The 9,013-nt window shown below is 40.5% G+C and overlaps 1 non-coding gene across 1 annotated transcript; it reads left to right on the top strand.

The window, feature by feature from the left end:
• LOC115899296 lies at positions 1-119 on the top strand. The gene has a single exon (XR_004059047.1). It is a non-coding gene; the product is annotated as a 5S ribosomal RNA (ribosomal RNA).
• Positions 120-9,013: the final 8,894 nt, after the last annotated feature.

Here is a 9,013-nt window from a genome sequence, read left to right as displayed (position 1 = left end):
GTCTACAGCCATACCACCCTGAACACGCCCGATCTCGTCTGATCTCAGAAACTAAGCATGGTCGGGCCTGGTTAGTACTTGGATGGGAGACCACCTGGGAATACCGGGTGCTGTAGGCTTTTTTGCTTTCTTTCTTGTCTTTCTTTCTTTTCTATCTTCCTTTCTTCATTCTCTCTGTCTCTTCTTTCTTTCTTCTTTCTTCCCTTCTTTCTTTCTCTCTCCATCACTCTCCACTCCCACCGTCACTCCCTGTTCTTTCTTACCCTTCTTCTTTCTTTTCTCCTTCGTTCTTTCGTCCTTGCTTTCGTCCGTCTTTTCCTTTCTTCCTTTCTTTCTGTCTTCTTTTTCTTCTTCTTTCTTCTTTCTTTTCTTTCTTTCGTTACTTCTTTCTTTCCTTTCTTTTTCTTGTTTTTCTTTCTTCTTCTTTTCCTCCTTCCTTTCGTTCTCTTCTTTTTTTTTCTTATTTCCTTCTTTGTTTCTCCTCTTCTTTTTCCTTTCTCTTTCTTTTCTCTGTTTTCTTTTTCTTTCCTCTTTTTTCTTCTTTCTTCTTTCTTCTTTCTTTCTCCCGCCCGTCTTTCTTTCTTTCTCTTCCCTTTCTTTCTCTCTTCTCTCTTCTTTCTCTCGTCTTTTTTTTCTCTTCGTTTTGTTCTTCTTCTTTCGTTCCCTTCTTTCTTTTCCTCTACCTTCCGTCCCTTCTTCCCTTCCTTCTTCCTTCCTCTTCCCTTCTCTCTTCCTTCCTCCCCTTCTTTTTCCCTTCCCTTCCCTTCCCTTCCCTTCCCTTCCCCCTTCCCTTCCCTTCCCTTCCTCTTCCAGTCAGAGTCTTCCTCTGTCACCCAGGCTGGAGTGCAGGGGCATGTTCTAGGCTAACTGTAAGCTCCGCCTCCTGGGTTCAATACCATTTTCCTCCCTCAGCCTCCCCAGCAACCAGGCCTACAGCCGCCCGCCACCACGCCCGGCTCATGTTTTTGTAGTTTTACTAGAGCCGAGGTTTCACCATGTTAGCCAGGCTGGTCTGGATCTCATGACCTCGTGATCCACCTGCCTCGGCCTCCCAAAGTGCTGGGACTACAGATGTGATCCACCACACTCAGCCTGCTGTAGGCTTTTGTGGCTTCTATCCTCCCTCCTATCCCCCTATTGTCGCCATGCTTCCCAACCTCCCCTGACTCTGCTCCCCCTTTATCGACCGCCTACACCCCCCCCCCCCCCACCACAGCCGGGAACTCCTCCTGGGGGTCCGCCACCAAAGCACCACTGGGCAGCAGCGTCCCACCGCTTCCACCTCACCGCCACCCCACCAGGAGCTCCAGCCCGGGAGGGCAGGGGGCCGGACCCTAAAGGATTCCCATTGCCACCAACTTCGTGTAAACTCCAGTCCCGAGGACACACCAGATTCCCAGGCCTGGGGCGACGTGGGCACGCCTGGTGCCACAGCTCCCGTAAAACGGTCGGACACACTCTGCAAGTCAAGGGGCACACCCACCGCACCAAGAGCACAGGGAGGTGCCAACAAAGGAAGGAGACTACTAAACCCACCTCCAAAAGAAGCAATTAATCCAAGACAACACCCGTGTTAGTGCTCCGTTGCTCCTCTCACATGGACGGCCTGGCCACTCTGTTCTGGCCAAGCCCAAGCCCCCTCCACCCTATGCCGGCCTGCCCAAAAGGGCCCTGCCTGCCGGAGCAGGGCACTACCTCTCCAAGGCTCTATCACTCTGGCTGTCTAGCTTCCTCCCCCTCTCTCTTCTGGGTTTGCCCCTGCACCTCGCACTACTTCTGTCGCCTTCCCTCTGTCTCTCTCTCTCTCTCTTTCTCTGCCTCTCTGTCTCTTTCCCTCTCTCCCTCTCCTGTCTCTCTCGATCGCTGTCTCTCTCCCTTCTTCAATTTCAATCTCTCCATCCATCTCTTCCTTGCTCTCCTTCAAGCCAGTTGTGTGTGCGTGCGTGTGTGTGTTTTTGTCTCTGTGTGTGCCTCAGCCTCTCTCGCCGGGGATCAGGTTTCCGGCTCTAGTGCCAGCCAGGGGCAAAGCAGGGTCATCCCCCAACACCGAACACCCCACGCCCACTTGCCCACTGGGTGGGTCTTGGTCGGGACAAGCCACCGTGGTGGGGGCGTTCTGAGAAAAGGGCCAGGCGCTGGTGGTCCGACTGTTGGCCCTTGGCCAGCCTTGACGGCTCTGGGTGGGTGGGGCAAGAGGGGCCTCGCAGCAGCTCCTGAGCGGCCAGGGATGCGAAAGAATACCTCCGAGACAGGGCAGAGGACCGGACGGTCCTGAAGCTAAACAGGGTCGGGCCTGGTTAGTCCCCCTATTGTCGCCATGCTTCCCAACCTCCCCTGACTCTGTTCCCACTTTATCGCCCGCCTACACACCCGCAGCTGCCGGGGACATCTTCCAGGGCTTCCGCCACCAAAGCACCACGGGGCAGCAGCATCCCACCGCTTCCGCCTCGCCGCCGCCCCGCCAGGAGACCGGCTCCAGCCTGGTAGGGCACGGCGCGGGACCCCAAAGGTGCAGGCGCGGGTTTCCTGCAGTTCGCGGTCCCTACCCACTTCCGGAACGCCCAGGCGATTCAATCCACTCATCAGACGCCGCCGGAAACTTCCAAACCGGGGGAAGGGAGGGGCAGGGGCAGCGGGTGCCACACACGCCAGCCAAGACCTCCGCTCCAGAACTCAGGGGCTGCTTTATCGGGGGAAGGACATTGCTAAGCCATCCACCAGGAAAACAGTCCCTGTGCACCCGGATTCCCATTGCCACCAGCTTCGTGTAAACTCCAGTCCCGAGGACACGCCAGAGACCCAGGCCTCGGCCCCGTGGGCCCGCCCGTGCCGGCCCGCCAAACGGGTGGGCGCACTCTGCAAATCAAGGGGCCCACCGCACCGCACCAAGAGCACAGGGAGATTCCAAAAAAGAAAGGAGCCTACGAAACCCACCTCCAAGGCAAGCAATTAATCCAAGACAAAACCCGTCTCAGCGCTCCGTTGCTCCTCTCGCATGGACAGCCTGACCACCCTGTTCTGACCCAGCCCAAGCCCACTCCACCCTATCCAGGCCTGCTCAAAAGGAACCTGCCTACCGGAGCAGGATGCTCCCTCTCCAAGGTTCTATAGCTGTCGCTCTCTAGCTCCCTCCTCCTCTCTCTTCTGGGTTTGCCCCTGCACCTCGCGCTGCTTCTGTCGCCTTCCCTCTGTCTCTCTGTCTCTCTCTTTCTCTGCCTCTCTGTCTCTTTCCCTCTCTCCCACCCATGTCTCTGTCCATCGCTGTCTCTCTCCCTTCCTTGGTTTCAATCTCTCCATCCATCTGTTCCTTGCTCTCCTTCAAGCCATTTGTGTGGGCGTGCATTTGTGTGTGTGTGTGTGTGTGTTTCTGTTTGTGTGCACACGCGCGTGTGTGGGTTCCTGCACGTAAGTGCCCAGGTGTGTCTGTTTGTGGGGCTGTGTATTTGCTCCAGGTGGTGGTGGGTTGTGTCTGGGTTTCTTTCAGCCCCTCTCGCCGGAGATCAGGATTCCAGCTCTAGTGCCAGCTCAGAGAAAAGCAGGGCCATCTTCCAACACCCAACCCCCCACACCCTCTTGCCCACTGGCCGGGTCTTGCTCGGGACAAGCCACCGTGGATGGGAGACAACCTGGGAATACCGGGTGCTGTAGGCTTTTTCGCTTTCGTGTCTTTCTTTCTTGTCTTTCTTTCTTTTCTACCTTCCTTTCTTTCTTTCTCTCTCCTTCCTTTTTCTTTTCTTTCTCTCTTTCTTTCCTTCTTTCTTCTTTTTTTTTATTTTCTCTCTTTTTCTTTCTTTTTCATTCATTTTTTCTTTCTTCCTTTTCTCTTCCTTTGTTTTCTTCCTTTCTTTCTTTTCTTTTTCTTTATTTCTCTTTCATTCTTTCGTCTTTTCTTCTTCTTCGTTTCTGTCTTCCCTTTTTTTTCTTTCTTTCTGTCTTTTCTCCTTCCTTTTTCTTTGTTCTCTTCTTCTTTTTTTCTTCTGTTCTTTTCTTTCTTTCTTTTTTTTCTTTCTCTCGTCTTCTCTTTCTTCTTTTCTTTCCTTTCGTCTTTCTTTTCTTTCTTTTTTTATCTTTCTTCCTTTCGCCTTCTGTTCTTCTTTAATTCTTTCTTCTTCTTCTTTTCTTCTTCTTCTTTCTTTTCTTATCTCTCTTTCTTCTTGCTCTTTTTTTCTTCTTCGTTTCTTCTTCTTCTTCTTCTTTCTTTCTCTCTTTTTTTCTTTTGTCCTGTTCTTTCCTTCGTCTTCTTTCTCTATTCCTTCCTTTTTTCTTCTTCTTGGGGTTTCTCTTTCGTTCGTTTTCTTTTCCTTCGTTTTTCCTATCTTCTTTCTTCGTCTTCATCTTCTCTTCTTTCTTTCTCCTTTCTTCCTTCCTGTTCTCTCGCTCTCTCTCTCTCTTTGCTCATCTCGCCTCTCTCTCTCATCTCTTTCTCCTCCTTCGTCTTCTCTCTCTCTCTATCTTTCCTCTTCTTTTCTTTCTTATTCTTCTCTTTCTTTCTTCTTCTTTCTTCTTTCTTTCGTTCTTTCTTTCTTTCTTTCTTTTCTTTCCTTTCTTTCTCTTTCTTTCTTTCTTTCTTTCTTTCTTTTCCTTCTTTGTTCTTTCTTTCTTCTTTTCCTTCTTTCTTCTTCTTTCTTCGTGCTTCTTCTTTCTTTCTTCTTTCTTCATTTCTTTCTTTCTTTCTTTTCTTCTTTCTTTTCCTCTTTCTTTTCCCTTTTCTTCTCCCCTTTCTCTTTCTTTCTTTCTTTCTTCTTTCTTTTCCTTTCTTTCTTTCTTTTTTCTTTCTTTTCTTTCTTTTCTTTCTTTCTCTTTTTTCGTTTCCTTTCTTTCTTTTTCTCTTTCTTTCTCGCTTTTTCTTCTTTCTGTCTTTCTTTCTGGTTCTTTTCTTTCTCCTTTTCTTTTCTTCTTCTTTTCTCCTTGTTCTCTTTTTTCTTCTTTATTTCTTCTTTCTTTCTTTCTAAAAAAAAAAAAAAAGGTCTTTCTTTCTTCCTCTTTCTTTCTTTCTTTTTTTTTCTTTTATTTCTGCTTCTTTTTCTTTTCTCTTTCTTTTCTTCTTTCTTCCCTTTCTCTTTTTTGTCTCTTCTTTCTTCTTTCTTTTCTTTCGTTCCTTGTCGTCTTTTTTCTTTTCTTCTTTTCTTTTTCTGTTCTTCTTCTTTCTTGCTTATCTTTTTTTTCTTTTTCTTTATTTTCTTTCTTCTTCTCTTTCTTGTCGTTCTTTCTTTCTTTACCTTTCGTTCTTTCATTTCTGCCTTTCTTTCTTCTTCTTTCCTTCTTCCTTGCTCTTTCTTCCTTTTCTTTTCCTTTCTCTTTCTTTCTCTTTCTTTCGTTCTAATTCTATATCTCTTTTTCCCTTTCCTTTTCTTCTTTTCTCTTTTGTTAAAATCTTTCCTCTTTCTTTCTGTTTCTTTCTTTCTTCCCTACACTATTTCTTTCTTATTCTTTTTCTTTTCTCTTGTTTCTTTCTTTCTTTCTTTCTTCTCTTTCTTTTCTTTCTTTCTTTTCTTTCTGTCTTTCTTTCTTCCTTGTCTTTCTTTCTTCTTTCTTTCTTTCTTTTTTCTTCTTTCTTTTTTCTTTCTTCTTTTCTTTCTTCTTTCTCCTTCTTTGTTCTTGCTTTCTTTCATCTCTGTTCTTTCTATTGTTCTTTCGTTTTCTTACGTTCTTTTCTTCTTTCTTCTGTTCTTGTCTTTCCCCCTTTCATTCTCTTTCTTTTTCTTCTGTTCTTCCTTTCCTTTACTTTCTTTCTTTCTTTCTTCTTTCGTCTCTTTCTTTCTTCTTCTTTCTCTTTCTTTCTTTCTTTCGTTTTCTTTCTTTTCTTTCTTTTCTTTCCTTTCGGTCTTTCTTTCTTTCTTTCTTTCTGTTCTTTTTTTCTTTCTTTCTTTTCTTCTTTCTTTTCTTCTTTCTTTCTAGTCTTCTTTCTTTCTTTCTTTCTTTCTTTTTTCTCTTTATTTCTTTCTCTTTCTCTTTCTTTCTCCTTTCTTTTGCTTTCTTTCTATTTCGTATATTTTCTTCTTTCTTTCTTTTCTTTCGTTCTTTTCTTTCTGCTGTTTCTCTTTTCTTTCTTCTTCTTCTTCTTATCTTAATCTCTTCTGCTTTTTCTTTTCTTTTCTTCGTTTCTAATCTTTTCTCTTTCTTCTTCTTTCTATTCTCGTTCTTTCTTATCTTTTCTTTCTTCTTTTTCTTTTCTCTTTTTCCTTTTCCTTTATTTTCTCTTTTCTTTCTGTTCTCTTTCTTCTTTTTTCCCCTGATTTTCTTTTCTTTTCTTTTTTTTCTGTTCCTTTCTTTCTTTCTTCTTTCTTCTTTTTCTTTCTTTTTCTTTCTTTTTCTTTCTTTCTTGTTCTTCTTTTTCTTATCCTTCTTGTTCTTTTACTTTCTTTTCTTCCTTTCTTTCTTTTCTTCTTCTTTCTCTCTCTTTTCTTTTCTCTTTCTCTTTCTTTCTTCTGTTTCGTCTTTTGATTTCTTTTTCTTTTTCTTTCTTTCTTTATCTTTCTTTCTTGTTCTTTTTCTTTTCTTTTCTTCTTTCTTTCTTTTGTCTCTTTTTCTTTCTTTTCTTTCTTTTGTCTTTTCTTCTTTTTTCTTCGTTCTTCTTTATTCTTTTCTATCTTCTTTCTTTCTTTCTTTCGTCTCCTTTCTTTTTTTCTTTTCTTTCGTTCTTCTTTGCTTTCTTTTCTTTCCTTTCTTTTCTTGTTCTTTCTGTTCTTTTCTTCTTTTCTTTCTTCTCTTTCTTATCGTTCTTCTTTCTTTCTTTCTCTTTCTTTCTTTGCTCTTCTTTCTTCCTTCCTTACTTTCTTTCTTTTCTTTCGTTTTCCCCCCCTTTAAGCTTTTTTATTTTTGTTTTTTCTTTCTTTTTTCTTTCTTTGTCTTTTTCCTTCTCTCTTCTTCTCTTTCTTTCTTTCTTTCTTTCTTTCTTTCTTTCTTTTTTCTTTGTCTTCTTTCTTTTCTCTCTTTTCTCTGTCTTTCTTCTTCTTCTTCTTTCCTCCTTCTTTCTTTCTTTCTTTCTACTTCTTTGCTTTCTCTTATCTTCTTTTCTTCTCACTTTTCTTTTCTCTTCCTTTTCTATTTTCTTCCTTTTCTTCTTCTTTCTTGTTCTTTCTCTGCTGTTCTTTCTTCCTTCTGTCTTCTTCTTTCTTTTCTTGCTTTTCTTCTTTCTTTCTTTCTTTCTTTCTTTCTTTTTCTTTCTTTCTTTTCTTTCTTTTCTTTCTTTTCTTTCTTTAGTTTGTCTCTTTCCTTTGCCTCTGTTCTTTCTTCTTTCTTATTTCTTTCTAATCTTGCTTTGTCTTTTTTTTCTTTCTTCCCCCCCGTTTCTCTGTTCCTTTCTTATTTTTTTCTGTCTTTCTTTCGTTTCTCTTTTTTTTTCTATTTTCCTTTTTGTTTCCTTTTTCTTTCTTTCTTTTCTTTCTTGTCTTTTCTTTTTCCTTCTTTCCTTTTTGCTTGTTCTTGCTTTTTCTTTTCTTTTCTTTCTTTCGCCTTCTTTTCTTTCCTTCTTTTTTCTTTCTTTTCTTCTTTTTTTCTTTCGTCTTTTTCTTTCTTATTTCTTTCTTCTTCTATTCTCTTTCTTGTCTTCTTGTCTTTCTGCCTTTTCTTTCTTTTCTTTCCTTTCTTTATATCCTTTCTTTCGTTTCGTTTCCTTTCTTTTTCTTTCTTTTTTGTTCTTTTCTTTCGTTCCCTTTCCTTTTCCTTTTCTCTTTCTCTTTTGCTTTTCTCTGTCTTTCTTTCTTCTTGTCTTGCTTGTTTATCTTCTTCTTTTCTTTCTTTCTCTTTCGTTTTTCTCTTTTTCCTTATCTTTCTTTTCCTTTCTTTCTTTCGCTTTTTCTTCTTCTCTTTCTCTTTCTTTCTTTCTCTTCTTTTCTCTTCTTTCTTTTCTTTCTTTCTCTTTCTTTTTCTTGTCTTTCTTTCTTTCTTTTCTTTTCTTCTTTCTTTCTTTTCGCTGTCTCTTTCGTTCCTTTCTTTCGTTCTTGTCTTTCGGCGTCTTTCTTCTGTTCTTTCCTTTCTTTTTTTCTTCTTTCTTTCGTTACGCTTCTTTCTTTCTTTCGTTCTTTTTTCCTTTCTCTTTTCTTTCCTTCTCTTCTCTTCCTTCTTTCTTTCTTTCTTTCCTCACTCTTTCTTCTCTTTCTTTTTCCTTGTAATTTCTTTTTCTTCATCTTTCCTTCTCTTCTTTCTCTTCTTATTTCTTTCTTCTTTCTCTTTCTTTACTTTCTTTCTTTCTTTCTTTCTTTCTTTCTTCTTCCTTCTTTCTTTCTTTCTTTCTTCTTTTCTTCTCCTTTTCTTCTTCGGTCTGGATCTTTGCTTGCTTCTTTTTTATGTCTTTCTGTACTTTCTTTGTTTCTTGCTTTTTCTTGCTGTTTCTTTTTCTTTCTTTCTTCTTTCGTTTTCTTTCTCTTTCTGTTTCTTTCTTTCTTTTTTCTTTCTTCTTTTTTTTCTTTCTTTTTTTCTTTCTTTCTTTCTTTTCTTTCTTTTTCTGTCGTTCCTTCTCTTTCTTCGGCTCTTTTCGTTTCTTTCTATTTCTTTCTTTTCTTTCTCTTTTCTTTACTTTCTTTCTTTTTTCTTTCTTTTTCTTTCCTCTTCTGCTTTCTTTCTTTCTTTTCTTCTCTTTCTTTTAGTCTTTTTCTTTCCCTTTTTCTTTGTTACTTACTTTTGGTATTTTTTCTTGTCTTTCTTTCTCGTAGTTTTTCTTTTCTTATTCTTTTCGTTTATTTTTCTTTCTTCTTTCTTTCTCCTTTCCTTCTTTCTTTTCTCTTTCTTCTTTCCTTTCGTCTTTCTTTCTTCTTTCTTTTTCTTTCGTCTCTTTTATTTCTTGTCTTTTTTTCTGTCTCTCTTCTTCTTTCTTTCTTTGTTCTTTCTTTTCTCTTTCTTTCTTTTGCGTTGTTTTCTTTGTTTTCTTATCTTTCCTTCTCTTTTCTTTCTTTTTCGTATTTTCTTCTCTTTTTCTTGCTTGTTTTTTCTTCCTTGCTTTCTTTCTTCTTTTTTCCTTTCTTTCTTCTTTCTTTCTATTCTTTCCTTTCCTTTTCTTTTCTTTTCGCTTTTC

The sequence above is a fragment of the Rhinopithecus roxellana genome, chromosome 8 (assembly GCF_007565055.1).
Source record: "Rhinopithecus roxellana isolate Shanxi Qingling chromosome 8, ASM756505v1, whole genome shotgun sequence".
In the NCBI taxonomy this organism is placed as follows: domain Eukaryota; kingdom Metazoa; phylum Chordata; class Mammalia; order Primates; family Cercopithecidae; genus Rhinopithecus; species Rhinopithecus roxellana.
The sequence above is the reverse complement of the archived record's forward strand: the minus strand, read 5'-3'. Positions and strand labels throughout refer to the sequence as shown.